The sequence below is a fragment of the Dendrobates tinctorius genome, unplaced genomic scaffold (genome assembly GCF_039654945.1).
Source record: "Dendrobates tinctorius isolate UK_male_01 unplaced genomic scaffold, ASM3965494v1 ptg000150l, whole genome shotgun sequence".
Lineage (NCBI taxonomy): Eukaryota > Metazoa > Chordata > Amphibia > Anura > Dendrobatidae > Dendrobates > Dendrobates tinctorius.
In genome coordinates this window covers 2,787,348-2,806,477 of record NW_027361817.1, presented here as the reverse complement: position 1 = coordinate 2,806,477, position 19,130 = coordinate 2,787,348, and the positions used below count along the sequence as shown (strand labels likewise).

Sequence of the window (19,130 nt, the reverse complement as noted above, 5' to 3'; positions counted from 1 at the left end):
AGTTTATTGGAGAGGGTAAAACTTATAAAGTGCAGACAATCATCGGCTGCTCATCTAAAATGATCTCCAATGCTTTACAATTGAAAGCCAAACCAGAGAGATGTGGAAGAAAACGGAAGATTACCATTCTAAAGGATGGAAGAACATCCAGAATAGCAAAGGCTCAGCCAATGATCAGCTCAAGGAGGATCACAGACAGTCTCAAGTTACCTGAAGGTACTGTGACAATTAGAAGACGCCTGTGTGACTCTAATCTCCTAGCAAGAAGTCCCCACAAAGTCCCACTTTTAAAAAAAAGACTTACTGAAGCGGATATAATTTTCCAAAGAACACATCAGCTGGCCTAAAGAGAAATGGAGAAACATTCTGTGGACTGATGAAAGTAAACTTATTCTTTTTGGGTCCAAGGGCTGCAGACAGTTCATCAGACAACCCCCAAACTGCATCCAAGCCCAGGGCTGCCACTAGGAATTTTGGGGCCCCACACTGGAAAAATTTTCGGGGCCCCCTTGAGACTCTGCCCAGGCTCCACCCCTCAAACTGTCCACAGTCCCACCGCTCTCTCTTGGAAAAACTCCACTTCTCACCTATCACACATTAACAGTTCCTATCACCAGATCACACATATAGCCGGCAGCTTTTGCTTTGGATAAAAGATTTTTATAAGCCGCCACCATTACAGGATAGACACTTTTGGCCGAGCCCTAATCTACTGTAACCTATTAAATATTTGTTAAAATCTGCAATACACTTTAGGTATATTTTTATCTATTTTTCAATTTTTAAAATGACCAATAATATCACATACAAGGAACAAATACCGCTACACCATGTCCAGACCACATATTACCACTGCATAGTGACCTATAATACCACATACAAGGAACAAATACCGCCAGATCATGACCAGACCACATATTACTACCATAGTGACCAAATAATATCACATACAAGGAACAAATACCACCGCACCATGACCAGACCACATATTACCACCACAAAGTGACCAAATAATAGCACATACAAGGGACAAATACCACCGCACCATGCCCAGACCACATAATATTACCACCACATGGTGACTGAATACTACAATACTGATCATTAATAAAAAAACATAATACTATCACTATAAGTGGCATTATACACAGGAGATCTGTATTTAGTATGCAGTGTCTGTGTACAGGTAATATAATGATCAATGACATTATGCACAGAAGCTCTGTATATAATGTACCGGTAATACAGTGATCACTGGTGACATTATACAAAGGACCTCTGTATATAGTATACAATGTATAGTGTCAGTGTACAGGTAGCACACTAAGTCACCAGTGATGTCTCTAGGTGAAGTCCTTCATCCTTGCTTTTCATTCATCCAGCACAGATCGCCATCACGTCTTCCAGCCTGGGCTCGTCTCTGCAGGAAATAACACAGTTATGTAAAGCTCTGCTTGCAGAACACATTACATATTTTTTCCCAACTTCTACATTACACCACATGAAGGAAAAAAGGCGACATAGTGTCGCTCTGCACAGTAACAGGACAGCCCCCCCATTTAAAACAGTATCCTCAAAAAACTAAATCCATCACTGCAGTAATAATATCCCTTAATTAGCCCCTATGGTAATAATATCTCCCATCCTGACCCCCGTGTGTCTCATTCCTGGCTTCAGCCATATGTTCTCCCATCCCACCCTCATGAGTATCCATTATTCCCCATATAATCTCCATCGTATCCATCCTGCCCCATGATCCTGTGCGATCTGTCTCCAACCCTGCCCCATCTGTCTCCAATCATGCCCTGTATCTCCATTCTGCTCAGTGTCTCCAATCATGCCCCGTGTCTCGCATTCTGCCCCCATGTCCAGCATTCTGCCCCCAGCGTACAGCATTCTTCCCCCAGCGTCCAGCATTCTGCCCCCAGCGTCCAGCATTCTGCCCCCAGCGTCCAGCATTCTGCCCCCAGTCTCCAGCATTCTGCCCCAGTCTCCAGCATTCTGCCCCAGCACCCAGCATTCTGCCCCAGCGCCCAGCATTCTGCCCCAGCGCCCAGCATTCTGCCCCAGCGCCCAGCATTCTGCCCCAGCGATCAGCATTCTGCCCCATGTCCGGCATTCTGCACCATATCCAGCATTCTGCCCCAGTCCAGCATTTTGCCCCATGTCCAGCATTCTGCCCCAGTCCAGCACTCTGCCCCCGGCCCCCCGGATCACCGCTGTAAAAAAACAAACAAACAAAAAAAAAAACCCAAGTTCTCCTTACCTGGCCACGCTCCAGCGGCGGGCGAAGCACCATCACTCCATGCTGTAGGGCGCTCTAGCCAGCGACCGACAGTGACGTCAGATGCCGGCGATGTGTGCGCTGCAGCTGACATCAGCTGCCAGCCACCAATTGGCTGGCGGCTGCTAACTATTGATGTGCGGGCCGGCAGGCCCGCATGTCCATAGCGTTTAGCTGCCGCCCGCAGCGCCGCGCTAAGGGCCCGGTTTACCTGCCGGTAGGGGCCTGGTGAGCAGAGGAGACAGGGCCAGATGCGGGCCCCCTCTGCCCACCGGGCCCCATATGCCAGTCAAGGCAGTAATGTCCTGATGGCAGCCCTGTCCAAGCCACAATACACTCTGAAGACAGTGAAGCATGGTGGCGCAAGCATCAAGATATGGGCATGTTTCTCTTACTATGGTGCCGGACCTATTTACCGCATACCAAGGATCATGGACCTGTGTGCATATATTAAAATACTTGAAGAGCTCATGTTGCCTTACACTGAAGAGGATGTGCCCATAAAATGGGTGATTCAACAAGACAACGACCCTGAGCACACCAGTAAATGAGCAAAATCTTGGCATCTTCTCGCCCAACCACTTGCACCAGTGACCCATTTCCGTCACATCTCCTCCAGTCCCTTTCCCCTGCTGTGACCCCTCACCTAACCAAAATATTTAACCTCTCTCTCTCTTCTGGTATTTTTCCCTCCTCATTTAAGCATGCCATCATACATCCACTACTTAAAAAACCATCCCTCTACCAAAACTGTGCCGCTAACTATAGACCTGTCTCTAATCTTCCCTTCATCTCTAAACTCCTGGAACGCCTGGTCCACTCCCGTCTTATCCGCTATCTCTCAGAAAACTCTGTTCTCGACCCTCTCCAATCCGGTTTCTGCTCTTTACACTCCACTGAAACTGCCCTCACTAAAGTCTCTAATGATCTGCTAACAGCTAAATCAAATGGTCATTACTCCATGCTAATTCTCTTGGATCTCTCTGCAGCATTCGACACTGTGGATCATCAGCTCCTCCTCACTATGCTCCGTTCCATTGGCCTCAAGGACACCGTTCTCTCATGGTTCTCCTCCTATCTCTCCGACCGCTCCTTTACTGTATCTTTTGCCGGTTCCTCCTCCTCTCACCTTCCCCTTACTGTTGGGGTCCCTCAAGGATCGGTTCTAGGCCCCCTCCTCTTCTCCTTGTACACTGCCCCTATTGGTCAAACAATCAGTGTAAGAGAATGGTCAGCTATAGTATACTGAGCTGCCATGAGCAACGAGGCAGCCATCTTAGGAAAGTTAGGAAAGAATATATTCAACTTTTACAATAGAAATAATATGATGTACTCTGTAAAAGCAGATGGAGGATGTAAAATGAGATCATGCCCATTAACCAATTTAGTAGATGTGCATACAGGTAAATTGGATCAGCCTCAGGGCAATGAGAAACTAAAACCAACGAATATATGGGAAATATGTGTATTCATGATAGTGTTAGTAGAAAACAGACTTCTGAAATTGTCAAATATATGAATTTATGGGTTTAGTCTAAAAGCAGTAATAAGATTAATGACAGTAGTTAGAGATAATATTGGATTTATGTGTTTCTTAATGTGGTCTGGTAAAAAGTTAATTACTGACGTAATGTTGTGCCACTTTTTCCTTTGTCCAAAAAGATATGATGTAACCATATACGCCCTTTGCTATAATATGTATACAGCTTGTTTGCATAATGTATAAAAAGACCCTGTTACTGTTGTTCGGGGCCATTCCATCGCCATCATGCCGCTGTGCCTCACCATGGCCAGGGCACAGAGCCTTATCATCGCCAGACTTCCTAGCGAATCTCTGCCCGTCTGAATCCCTGTTTTTGCCCGCATATTTCAACTTCTCTGACTATCTGTTCTGTTTTGCCGTGTATCTCTGAATAAACTACAACCTCAGCTTCAAGAGGAATTGTCTGCAATTTTGTCCGGCTCTTCCAACTCTCCAAATCAGGACTCTCTTTTTCTTACAAGTGGCGAGCCAGCCAGGAGGAGCAGCTCTGGAGAGCGGCCTCCAGAAGAACCTTTGGAAAAAGTTGCAGATGAGAGTTTGAGGTTGGAAGAGTGAAGAAAAAAATAAAAGAAATGCGTGTGGCCACACGTGAAACCGATCAAAGGAAGCCAGCCTGAAGGAGACCCTCTCGTGATCGCTCCGAGACCGCCTGCCCGATTTTTTATAAGAAAACCACGGACAAAGAAAAAAACTATAAAAAGATGAGTAACTAAGAAGAAGCTATCTACAAGGACGTGAGAATTTTTTTGTGCCCGATAGCAAGAAGCTTTGAAAGGGCGTGGGGAGACGCCTGGCAAGCTAACGAGTGAGGCTGGAATCACGGCTGCACCTCTTTTGATATCTGGTCGACCCCAAACAGCCAGCAGGAGGTCTTCCATTCGAGAGAGGTGTGAGTATCTAACTTTGCTTAAATTGCATTTGTTGATACTAGAACAGAGTAAAATTCGTCCTTGTAGACCACTGTAAATATGGAGAGGTTACGGAAGCAGGCAGAGAAATATGCTGGCACACCCCAGCTGGAGGGGGTTAATGTGGAAACCACGTGGTTAAATTGTATGCGTTGGTTTACCACCGAGAACAGGGAACTAGATAGAAAAAAAATTCGCTAGGTTAAGCTAATAGCCAAGTAGTGGCTTTGTGTAAGACAGTCATAACTTTTGATCAGGCTCTTGATAGGCAGCTTACACAGCAATATGTTAACATGATCACCCGGGGAGGGGCAGCGTATAGGGAGAGATTAGAAAAGCTGAGTGAGATGCTGGAGCTAGCACGGAAGCACAGAGAGGAGGGGTGCGAGCAGCAGCAGCAGCTGAGAGCAGTTATGTCACAGATGGACACTGCAGCTTCGAGACACAGTGCTGATGTAAATACAGTTGTAGACAGGAGTAGAGAGTTAGAAGAATGAGTGAAGTAGTACATAACAAGATATAGTGTCCCAACAGCTCCAGCTTATGCAGACACAGTTGAGGAAAGATATATTGTCCCGACAACTCCAGCACACGCAGACCCTAGGTTAGGTGTGATGCTGCTTTAATCCCGAGAAAAATATCCCAGGCCAAATGTTCCTGGTCCATCTTAAATTTATAAAAAAAAAAAATGTTGCCTAATTGGGAGGAAAGTAAGGGAGTGTTTTGTTAGGACGATGCAATCCGAGGTGAAGGGTGATGAGCCTAATGTTTTTGCGTACCATTCTCCTCGGGGTGTATCTGCTGATTCAGGGAGGCCAGGAGTTCCGGGGGGTATGCGCAGCTGCAGAGAATGGGTAGGTCCCGTTCGTCAGAGCCCCCACGGGATCCCATGAGAGGCCCCCCCTTGTGTTACTTTTGTGGACATCTAGGACATGTTAGATGTTTTTGTCCCAACCTTGTGCCAGGGATTGTACCCCTAGAACCCCGGGCACCATTTAATCCCCAACAGCCCCGGGAGTTCTCTAGACCAGTGGTCCCCAACCTTTTTTGCACCAGGGACCGGTTTCAAGCAAGACCATTCTTCCATGGCCCAGCAGGGCGGGGATGGAGGTGTGGCAGGGGTGGGGCTTTGGTCATAAGGGGGCAGGGCTATGGACACAGTTGTAGTGTAGCAGTGCATACTTATAATTAAATAACATTTATAATGTGACTCAACTCACCATAGGTTTTGAGTGAATGCTCCATCACCCCCTTCTCCCCATCATTGCCTTCACCCCATCACTCCCCTCTCCCCATCATTGCCTTCACCCCATCACTCCCTTCTCCCCATCATTGCCTTCACCCCATCACTCCCCTCTCCCCATCATTGCCTTCACCCCATCACTCCCCTCTCCCCATCATTGCCTTCACCCCATCACTCCCTTCACCCCATCATTGCCTTCACCCCATCACTCCCTTCTCCCCATCATTGCCTTCAGCCCATCACTCCCTTCTCCCCATCATTGCCTTCACCCCATCACTCCCTTCTCCCCATCATTGCCTTCAGCCCATCACTCCCCTCTCCCCATCATTGCCTTCACCCCATCACTCCCTTCTCCCCATCACTCCCCTCTCCCCATCATTGCCTTCACCCCATCACTCCCTTCTCCCCATCATTGCCTTCAGCCCATCACTCCCCTCTCCCCATCATTGCCTTCACCCCATCACTCCCTTCTCCCCATCATTGCCTTCAGCCCATCACTCCCTTCTCCCCATCATTGCCTTCAGCCCATCACTCCCTTCTCCCCATCATTGCCTTCACCCCATCACTCCCTTCTCCCCATCATTGCCTTCACCCCATCACTCCCCTCTCCCCATCATTGCCTTCACCCCATCACTCCCTTCTCCCCATCATTGCCTTCACCCCATCACTCCCTTCTCCCCATCACTCCCCTCTCCCCATCATTACCTTCACCCCATCACTCCCCTCTCCCCATCATTGCCTTCACCCCATCATTGCCTTCAGCCCATCACTCCCCTCTCCCCATCACTCCCTTCTCCCCATCATTGCCTTCACCCCATCACTGCTGTCTCTCCATCACTTCCCTCATGGCCTTCTCCTCATGTCCCCATCTCCTCCAGGGCCAGGCTACACACACACAGACACATATACACACACACACACACACACACACACCACCTCTCTCCTCTCACCTGCCCGCCGCCTGCGCTTCCTCGCTCTGACACAGCAGCGGCGCGCTCCTCTCTGTGTCAGTCAGACAGGAAGCGCGGGCGGCGGGCAGGAAGCTGGACGGGTCCTTGCAGCTCCGCTCCTGCTATTCCCTCCTGCAGGCAGCGGAGCTGCTTGGATCGCTCCCTGCCGCCGCTACACACGCCGCCCCAGCCCCCGCTACGCCACTGACCGCCCCTGGCTCCCCTTGTGTCCGCGGACCGGCAAGGGCACTGCAGCGGCCTGGTGCTGGGCCGCGGACCGGCGGTTGGGGACCCCTGCTCTAGACCACCTTTCGGAGTTAGACCTCCGTATCCAGCAGTGAATGACCCTAGGCAGTATCAGCAGTACAACGGTCTTCAAATGGTTAACCCAGTCTCACAGGAGCCTTCTGCTCCTGCTCCCTCCCCAATAGCTTTCACTCATCCGCGCCCGGAGGTCCATGCTATTCAGGGAGGGGTCACTTCTCCTCGTCCCTGTGCTCCCCTGATCAAGGAGCTATGGGAATATGAGGACCGGACCCTGACTAAGGATCTCTTTGGGGCGGAGGTGGCAGCTGTTGGACGGAAGCCGTGTTCAGATGGGGATGATGGATTTTTCGGGCTTCCCACGGCAGGTAACACTGATTGATGGAGTGCCCCCCCTGTTCCCCTTACCCTCCTTGCCCCCCTTTCCCTGGACGGGGACGGTAGACCTTATGTCAGAGGGAGAATAGAGGGGCTGCCTTGGGAAGACATCCTCATCGATACAGGAGCCTCAGTTTCAGTAACACGACACAAATTGCAGTCACCCCCTGTACTGCCTGAGACTACCATTTTGGTAGGATTTTGGGGGGCTCCGGTATTCAAGCAGTAAAAAGTCGTACAGTGAACCTGAGATTTCAGGACACAGGGGATCGAAGCAAAGGGGTCTTCGATGCACTTTTTGGGTAAACCCACAGTTACGGTCCACTATTTTGGGAACTGATGTTTTGGGAGCAATGGGAATTGTTGTTGATTTATGTAACAAAGTTCTGTGGCGGAACAAAGAAGCCACTATCTGTTCTGTAATTGTCCCTGTGGAGGAGGAGGAGGAGAGTCATAAATTACCCATTGCTAGCTTCGGATTAGGTGCTAATGAAAATGTTGAAAATACTGACAATGATGCTTTGAAAAATGAATTGAAGCAAAGGTTCCCTGAATTGTGGCTCTCAAAGAAAACTGATTGTGGGTTAATGCAAACTCAGGTTAAAATTGATGGTGAAAAACTGCCACCTTTCCAGCGTCAGTACCGTATTCCTGAGGACGCAATCCCTTACATAAGGGTTGCAGTCAGTGAGTTGGAAAAGCAAGGTGTTGTTGTGAAAGGAAATTCCCCATGTAACAGTCCGATACTACCTGTAAAAAAGGAAGATGGCAGTTTTCAAATGGTGGTAGACCTGAGACTTGTAAATAAGTACGCTCCCTCAGCTGCTCACCTTGTTGCATCTGTCCCTGAAGTTATGTCACAGCTGAGGAGTGATTGTAAAGTGTTCTTGTTTAGACATTGCAAATGGCTTTTTCTCAGTACCCCTAACACCTGAATCTGCCCTCCGCTTCGCATTCACTTTTGAGAATGTGCAATACTTGTTCACGCGGCTGCCCATGGGATTTCACAGTTCTCCTGTGTATTTCCATCAGGCATTAGCTCAGGTGTTAGAACCCCTTGACTACGGAGACAAAGTCTTACAGTATGTGGATGATCTATTGATTCAAACTGTCGATGAATGGGAACACAGAGAAACCCTTGAAAATGTTTGTCAGGCTTTACAAGAGGCAGGACTCAAAATGAGTCTAGACAAAGTACAATTAATGAAATCAGAGGTTAAATTTCTGGGTGTGTCTGTCTCGGCAGAAGGAAAGAAACCCATGCATGATAGGGTTAAAGCTATTCAGGCTGTTCCCATACCAACCAATATCACTGAGCTCAGAAAATTTTTGGGTCTTATCAACTTTTCCCGAGAATTTATTGATGATTTTGCTTATCTGGCTAAACCGCTGTATGATTTATTGAAAGATGTTAATGATGATTTTGCACCTTTCAATGTGGAGGGAGCCGCCTTACAGGCTTTTGAGGGATTGAAGCGCGCCCTTATGGCAGCTGCTGCATTGGTTAACCCTGACCCTTCCCAGCCTTTTTACATTCAGACTTATACCGGTGATGTCTCTATTTCTTCTGTGCTTCTACAAAAATGGCCCAAAGAAAGCCCAGAAGTATCTAGTCAGTTGTATGCCCTAGGTTACTACTCTAGGTTGCTTACCCCCGTGGAAAAAGGATTCACTCAGTGCATGAAGCACCTACTGGGCGTGCACTGGACTATGAACCAAGTGAGACATATAGTGGGGTTTGCTCCTTTAATTTTACAAACCCCGCATGTCACTTTAAAAACTTTGCTGAAAGGAAAAGCTTCAGGTATTAATTCACAGAGAATGGCCCAATGGATCATTGATTTTGAGACTAGAGACTTACAAGTTGAAGTGGGTAAGAAATATCATTTAGCTCAGATGATGCAATATGCAGGAAAAAGTCACGATTGTCAAATTGAACAGGCTAATGTCACTCCCTCCCCCTTCCGAGCAGATTTCCAAGAAGGAATTTCTTGTGCCTATATCGACGGAGCTCGATACTGGCATGAGGGGCATTACGTCACCGGCTTCGCTGTGTGGCTTCCAGCTAAGCCATTGCTGCTGCAGTATAAACTCCCAGGTCATTTCTCCGCTCAAAGAGCTGAATTGGAAGCAGCTTTACAGGTCATTCTTGTGTGCACAGAGCCAATGAATATCTTTAGTGATAGTGCATATGTCGTTTCTTCCCTCACCCTCTATCTCAATGTATGGGCCCTGAGGGGGATGGTTGATTCACAGAACAAGCACTTGCAACATGCAGAAATTCTTAAACAAATTGAGCTGCGGGGCAAAGAATTCCCGATTTATGGTCCTTCTGTAAAATTAAAGGGCGCCAGAGGTTGATTCCCGACCCCCACATCCTTGGCAATGCATATGTAGATCACGCAGCCAAGGAAGCTGCACTCATGGGCGATGACAAATATCCCCAAGAAGTCATCGCTGCAGTCACTAAAAAATCCCAGACGAGCCCCCCCCCCTTGTTTTTTCTCCTTCAAGATCTCGTAAAGGCACAAGAGAAGGATGGAGACTCATCTCTGTTCAATTCCCTTGAGTCCCTGCCCATTGAAGGGGACAGGCTAGTGCCTTACATCCCAACAACAATGATTAAGTCTTTGCTCAAATTTCAAGCTACAAAGGTGTTAAAATTGTTCATATCGATCAGTGCAGACTTCTTAATTATCTTACTGAGATTTCTGGTAAGGACTGATACTCCACTCTTTTTTCTGTTTCCTCCAGGTCAGCCGAAGATTTTCATATTCGACTCCTAGGACCATGGATTTATTGGATGATCGGGAGAAGATGCTTCACACTATACAGTGGGACTCTGATAGTGTGAGAGGGGGAGAAGATCAGGAAAATCCAGAAGCCAAAGAATGAGAAGAAAAAGACCAAAAGACTTAACTATTGTGCTTTTTTGGGGGACTAATATTTGAATTATTTTTTTTATTATGTGTTTGTGCTATTTTTAGGGACTTTTGCCCTTACACATAAACATGCATAAAGCGCTGAATTACCGCAATATTCTTATTTTCAATAATTCACCCATGAATATTACAGTACTGTATGTTGTACTCTGGACAGAGTACAAGAGGGGGATTTGTAAGAGAATGGTCAGCTATAGTATACTGAGCTGCCATGAGCAACGAGGCAGCCATCTTAGGAAAGTTAGGAAAGAATATATTCAACTTTTACAATAGAAATTATATGATGTACTCTAAAAGCAGATGGAGGATGTAAAATGAGATCATGCCCATTAACCAATTTAGTAGATGCGCATACAGGTAAATTGGATCAGCCTCAGGGCAATGAGAAACTAAAACCAACGAATATATGGGAAATATGTGTATTCATGATAGTGTTAGTAGAAAACAGACTTCTGAAATTGTCAAATATATGAATTTATGGGTTTAGTCTAAAAGCAGTAATAAGATTAACCCTCCGTCAGGCGCAATATAGATTCTCCTCAGTTCATGCGCAATGTGCCTGACAAGCACAGGTCAGAAAACCACCTATAGTAGCTACATATTTCAATTTCAGGACTATAGAAGTAGTCAGTGACCTTCATAGGAATGTATTAAAAGAGATTACACCAAATCAGATGCAAAAAAACCCATTTATTAACCATAAACTTATTAAAACTAAAAGTACCACTTTTCGGTAGTACCGCCAAATAGGCTCCAGTTATCTTTACTTAACTATTGCTTAAATATAAAATTATGGAAAAAAACTTAAAGGATATTGCACTTAGATGTAACTTAATTATTTTCTACTCATCTTCAGTGGTTTCAATTGCAGCAGAAGCAGCACAGGTACACTTAGAAAAGCAAGGCTGGCAGACGAAAGTTGCATGGGAAAGGCAGATTGATTCTTTACATATTTTGCAGTCATATTTAGAAAGCCTTCTGAAACCAGATACAAATGAGCAGGTAGTACAACTGCGTCTTTTAGAAGGTGGTAGAGTCGGTGTTTGTTCTGGAACGTCCTTGGGACGTCCTTTGTATTTTTATCTTTGCCCAAATAATAAGCTAGATCTGTGTCTGTTTCCTCTGTATCAGTGTCATCACCATCCTGCTCTGTTCCAGAATCAGTGTTACATTCTGCTACCTCATCTTCAGATGAAATGTCACTAGATTCCTCTAAATCCTCAGTTACTGCTGGTTCTTCCTCATCATCTTCTAACAAAAAAATCTTCATTTCTTCTAAATGAAGGGGTTTAGATGAATCATACTGTTTTCTGGCCATTGCAGCAGAAAATCTGAAGCAAGAGAGAAAGAGTGTGTGTTAGGGCGCAATGTGCCTTAGAAGCCACCCTCCTTTTGTCTAAGAAAACAGTACTTATGTACACTAACTTAGCATTAATCCTTCATAAAACAAGCTAAATACACAATCGTGATGAATAAAAAAAGAAAATACTAACCTTTCAATTTGTGTTGAAATCAGGCGCAATGTGCCTGAGAAGCCAAAGTGTTGATATCTGCTCACTAGAAGGTCTGCTGAGTCACTGTGATATCAGGTTTCACAGAGCCTGTAGAGTCAGGAGATAACTAGGAGGGGTGGGGTTTTCTGATAAGTGGGCAAGGAGAGAGAAGTGAAACTAATTACTGTGTGCCTGTCAGATCTATTGCGCCTGACGGAGGGTTAATGACAGTAGTTAGAGATAATATTGGATTTATGTGTTTCTTAATGTGGTCTGGTAAAAAGTTAATTACTGACGTAATGTTGTGCCACTTTTTACTTTGTCCAAAAAGATATGATGTAACCATATACGCCCTTTGCTATAATATGTATACAGCTTGTTTGCATAATGTATAAAAAGACCCTGTTACTGTTGTTCGGGGCCATTCCATCGCCATCATGCCGCTGTGCCTCACCATGGCCAGGGCACAGAGCCTTATCATCGCCAGACTTCCTAGAGAATCTCTGCCCGTCTGAATCCCTGTTTTTGCCCGCATATTTCAACTTCTCTGACTATCTGTTCTGTTTTGCCGTGTATCTCTGAATAAACTACAACCTCAGCTTCAAGAGGAATTGTCTGCAATTTTGTCCGGCTCTTCCAACTCTCCAAATCAGGACTCTCTTTTTCTTACAATCAGTAGATTTGGTTTCCAGTACCATCTCTATGCTGATGACACCCAATTATACGCTTCTTCTCCTGACATCACGCCAGCCTTTCTAGAAAACACCGGCGATTGTCTAAACGCTGTGTCTAATATCATGTCCTCACTATATCTGAAACTGAATCTGTCAAAGACTGAACTCCTTGTGTTTCCTCCCTCTACTAATGTACCTATACCCGACATTGCCATTTCTGTGTGTGGTTCCACTATTACTCCCCAGCAACAGGCCCGCTGTCTTGGGGTCATACTTGATTCCGAGCTTTCCTTTGCCCCCCACATTCGATCACTGGCCCGCTCTTGTCATCTGCACCTCAAAAACATTTCTAGAATTCGAGCTTTTCTTACTTTTGACTCTGCAAAAACTCTTACTGTTTCTCTTATTCATTCTCGTCTCGACTATTGTAACTCTCTTCTAATCGGTCTCCCTCTTACCAAACTCTCCCCTCTCCAATCTGTCTTGAATGCTGCAGCCAGGATCATATTCCTCACCAATCGTTACACCAATGCCTCTACCTTGTGCCAGTAATTACACTGGCTACCCATCCACTCCAGAATTCAGTATAAACTTATTACCCTCACCCACAAAGCCCTCCATAGCTCAGCACCACCTTTCATCTCCTCCCTTGTTTCAGTATACCACCCTACCCGCGCCCTCCGTTCTGCTGATGACCTGAGGTTAGCATCCTCAATAGTCAGAACCTCCCACTCCCGTCTCCAAGACTTTACACGTGCTGCGCCAATTCTTTGGGATGCACTTCCCAGGTCAATACGATTAGTCCCCAATCCCCACAATTTTAAGCGTGCCCTGAAAACGCATTTATTCAGACTGGCCTATCGCCTCAACACATTAACCTAATCTATCCCTGTGTGGCACAGCCAAAAGTTTTACAATAACCAGATTTCCCGCATCATGTTCCCACATGCTTTATGCATCCATTAGCCCTCTGTGTCTGTACTGTTACACACTTAACATTATGGCTGGTCCATACAATCAGGGCAACTGTTACCACCCACCTTTCGTGTCTACCTCTTTCCTCATAGACTGTAAGCTTGCGAGCAGGGCCCTCACTCCTCTTGGTATTTGTTATAATCTACTGTATGTGATTATTGTTATGCTGTAATGTCTATTGTCTGTACAAATCCCCTCTGAAATGTAAAGTGCTGCGGAATATGTCGGCGCTATAAAAATAAAATTTATTATTATTATTATTATTTGGTTCTAGTCCAACAAAATTGAGGTTATGGAGTGGCCGAGCCCAATCCCCAGACCTTAATCCGATTGAGCACTTGTAGGGTGACTAGTGTTGAGCATTCCGATACCGCAAGTATCGGGTATCGGCCGATACTTGCTGTATCGGAATTCCGATACCGACTTCCGATATTTTTTCAATATCGGAATTCGGCATCGGAATCGGAAGTTCAAAGTTGATTGACAGACTGACGTCATCATGATGCGCGGTGTGTGCGCATCATGATGCGCCGTCATTTCGGGCCTTCCGGGGGTCTCTGCCGGCCTGCCGGGGGGCTGTGCCGGCCTGCCGGGGGGCTGTGTGGACTGCCCGGGGTCTGTACCGGCCTGCCGGGGGGCTGTGCCGGCCTGCCGGTGGTCTGTGCACCCTGTGGGGGTCTGTACCGGCCTGCCGGGGGGCTGTGCCGGCCTGCCGGTGGTCTGTGCACCCTGTGGGGGTCTGTACCGGCCTGCCGGGGGGCTGTGCCAGCCTGCCGGGGGGCTGTGCACCCTGTGGGGGTCTGTACCGGCCTGCCGGGGGGCTGTGCCGGCCTGCCGGGGGGCTGTGCTGATGTCCGGGGGTCTGTGCAAGCATCGTCCGATGGGACTACAAGTCCCATCGGGCGATGCCTGCTACCATGACAGTGATTGACACATTAGCCAATGATGGGACAGTAGTAGTCCCATCATCCGGCTAATGTGTTAAATGTTAAAAAAAAAAAAAATACTACATACATACTACATGCATGCTACATACATACTACATGCTACATACATACTACATATATACTACATACATACTACATACATGCTACATACATACTACATGCATGCTACATGCATGCTACATACATGCTACATGCATGCTACATACATGCTACATACATACTACATGCTACATACATACCACATACATACTACATACATGCTACATACTACATACATACTACATACATACTACATGCATGCTACATGCATGCTACATACATGCTACATGCATGCTACATACATACTACATGCATGCTACATACATACTACATGCTACATACATACCACATACATACTACATACATGCTACATACTACATACATACTACATACATGCTACATACATGCTACATACATACTACATGCATGCTACATACATACTACATGCATGCTACATACATACTACATGCATGCTACATACATACTACATGCTACATACATACCACATACATACTACATACATACTACATACATACTACATACATACTACATGCATGCTACATACATACTACATATATACTACATGCATGCTACATACATACTACATGCTACATACATACCACATACATACTACATACATGCTACATACATACTACATATATACTACATGCATGCTACATACATACTACATATATACTACATGCATGCTACATACATACTGCATGCTACATGCATGCTACATACATACTACATACATACTACATGCTACATACATACCACATATATACTACATACATACAATACAATACATACATAGACATACAGTACATATAACATAGAGTAACATACTTACCAATACTTGTCACATTGTTCCCCGAAGCCATTGTCTTTTCCGGAATAAATATTAACATAACAAACCACAAAAATACTCACCCACGATCCGAAGCAGTCCACGAGTGTGTCCCACGACGATCTTGGGTAGAGAACTGCAGCATCAGCTGTTGCTGCCGTTCTCTACGGGCTGTAGGAATCCAATGACGGAAGGTAGGTATCCTTCCGCACTGTATTCCTCCGCCACTTAAAAAAAAAAAAAGTCCCTAGTCTCACTTTATGCCATTGCTGTGTGGGAATTTCCCACGCAGCAATGGCATAAAGTGAGACTAGGGACTTTTTTTTTTTTAAGTGGTGGAGGAATACAGTGCGGAAGGATACCTACCTTCCGTCATTGGATTCCTACAGCCCGTAGAGAACGGCAGCAACAGCTGATGCTGCAGTTCTCTACCCAAGATCGTCGTGGGACACACTCGTGGACTGCTTCGGATCGTGGGTGAGTATTTTTGTGGTTTGTTATGTTAATATTTATTCCGGAAAAGACAATGGCTTCGGGGAACAATGTGACAAGTATTGGTAAGTATGTTACTCTATGTTATATGTACTGTATGTCTATGTATGTATTGTATTGTATGTATGTAGTATATATGTGGTATGTATGTAGCATGTAGTATGTATGTAGTATGTATGTAGCATGCATGTAGCATGCAGTATGTATGTAGCATGCATGTAGTATATATGTAGTATATATGTAGCATGCATGTAGTATGTATGTAGTATGTATGTAGTATGTATGTAGTATGTAGCATGTATGTAGTATGTATGTGGTATGTATGTAGCATGTAGTATGTATGTAGCATGCATGTAGTATATATGTAGTATGCATGTAGTATGTATGTAGCATGTATGTAGTATGTATGTAGTATATATGTAGTATGCATGTAGTATGTATGTAGCATGTATGTAGTATGTATGTAGTATATATGTAGTATGTATGTAGCATGTAGTATGTATGTAGCATGCATGTAGTATGTATGTAGTATTTTTTTTTTTTTTTTTTACATTCAACACATTAGCCGGATGATGGGACTACTACTGTCCCATCATTGGCTAATGTGTCAATCACTGTCATGGTAGCAGGCATCGCCCGATGGGACTTGTAGTCCCATCGGACGATGCCTGCACAGACCCCCGAAGCCTGCACAGCCCCCCGGCAGGCCGGCACAGCCCCCCGGAGCCTGCACAGCCCCCCGGCAGGCCGGCACAGCCCCCCGGCAGGCCGGCACAGCCCCCCGGAGCCTGCACAGCCCCCCGGCAGGCCGGCACAGACCACCGGAGCCTGCACAGACCCCCTGGCAGGCCGGCACAGCCCCCCGAAAGGCCCGTACAGACCCCAGAGAGGCTGTACAAGGGCAGGAAAGGGTTTTTCTTATTCCGATACCGGAAGTCCCATAGACTTGAATGGGACTTCCGGTATCGGAATCGGCGATACCGATACTTTTTTTAAAGATCGGCCGATACCATCCGATACGATACTTTGAAGTATCGGACGGTATCGCTCAACTCTAAGGGTGACATCAAAAATTCTGACACAAATGCCAAAAAATTGTGGGATGTAGTCAAAGCATCCTGGGCTGGAATAACAGGTGACCGAGACCAGAAGTTGGGTGACTATGCAACATAGATGTGAAGCAGTTCTAAAAAACACTGTGGGTATACAACTAAATATGAGGTTGGTGATCCACAGGAATGCGACATCATCATAAAAAAAACAGTACATATTGTGAGTATGTGAAGATAAATGCAGACACTGCTATTTTATAGAACAGCCCAATGTTCATTTTTTATTTTTTCCTGTAAAGTAGTTAAAAATTATATACATTTTCTCTTCATGTTTTAAATTAGAAAAATGTGTGCAATGTTCCCAATGCTGGAAATACAACTATCATAAGGATTTTGTGATTAACTCATGTTTTTGAACACACTGCTATTATTTTGAACGCTACTGTATGTATATATAATATATATACACACATACATACATACACACTGTATATACAGTTTTGCACATTACACACACATGCAACTCTGCGCTGAACACTTGCAGCACACAGACACAAAGTTCAGACTTTTTGTACAAATCCATATAGAACAGCATAGGCACCAGGCAATCTGATGAGTACAGACGAAGATCTCCCGTAATGACAAGAGTGAAACCAAAAAGGAAACAAACCTTGTACATGTGAGCCATAGCTAGAGCACATGGATGATAAAACACATACCTTGTGACAGAACTAATGTCTCCCAGGCTCTGCAGCAGCTCTCAGCTGAGCTTCCCTCTGGACTAAATATTAAACAGTAAACTGCTGAGATAAGTCACCTCCCAGTATATGACTGAGGTCATAGTACAACTGTGCACCCCACTCTATAGCTGTGGATTTACAGGTCCTGCACCAATATTAGTGATTAAAATTGCATTGCTTGTCATTTATACAGCAAGTACGTGTATGATCACCACATGTGGATAAGAGTATGTGTATGATCACCACATGTGGATAAGAGTACGTGTATGATCGCCACATGTGGATAAGAGTACGTGTAGGATCACCACATGTGGATAAGAGTACGTGTTGGATCTCCACATGTGGATAAGAGTACTTGTATTGATCACCACATGTGGATAAGAGTACGTGTATTGATCGCCACATGTGGATAAGAGTACGTGTATTGATCGCCACATGTGGATAAGAGTACGTGTTGGATCTCCACATGTGGATAAGAGTACGTGCATTGATCACCACATGTGGATAAGAGTACGTGTATGATCACCACATGTGGATAAGAGTACGTGTATGATCACCACATGTGGATAAGACTACGTGTGGGATCTCCACATGTGGATAAGAGTACGTGTATGATCACCACATGTGGATAAGAGTACGTGTATTGATCACCACATGTGGATAAGAGTACGTGTATTGATCGCCACATGTGGATAAGAGTACGCGTAGGATCACCACATGTGGATAAGACTACGTGTGGGATCTCCACATGTGGATAAGAGTACGTGTATGATCACCACATGTGGATAAGAGTACGTGTAGGATCTCCACATGTGGATAAGAGTACATGTATTGATCACCACATGTGGATAAGAATACGTGCATTGTACTTGTTTTTATGTATACCCCCCTCACATGTAAAGCGCCATGGAATAAATGGCGCTATAACAATAAATAATAATAATAATAATAATAATAATAATAATGTGGATAAGAGTACATGTATTGATCACCACATGTGGATAAGAGTACGTGTATTGATCACCACATGTGGATAAGAATACGTGCATTGATCACCACATGTGGATAAGAGTACGTGTATGATCACCACATGTGGATAAGAGTACGTGTATGATCACCACATGTGGATAAGACTACGTGTGGGATCTCCACATGTGGATAAGAGTACGTGTATGATCACCACATGTGGATAAGAGTACGTGTATTGATCACCACATGTGGATAAGAGTACGTGTATTGATCGCCACATGTGGATAAGAGTACGCGTAGGATCTCCACATGTGGATAAGAGTACGTGTATTGATCGCCACATGTGGATAAGAGTACGTGTATGATCACCACATGTGGATAAGAGTA

General features: G+C 45.3%; 1 protein-coding gene across 1 annotated transcript in view; it reads right to left on the bottom strand.

The window, feature by feature from the left end:
• The window catches only part of LOC141049846 (acyl-coenzyme A amino acid N-acyltransferase 1-like), a 56,160-nt gene extending 38,345 nt beyond the window's left edge, over positions 1–17,815 (bottom strand). The window contains exon 1 of the mRNA XM_073546673.1: positions 17,754–17,815. The gene's annotated coding sequence lies outside the window, so the exon portion shown is untranslated. The remainder of the gene's footprint in view (positions 1–17,753) is intronic.
• Between the last annotated feature and the right edge of the window lie 1,315 nt (positions 17,816–19,130).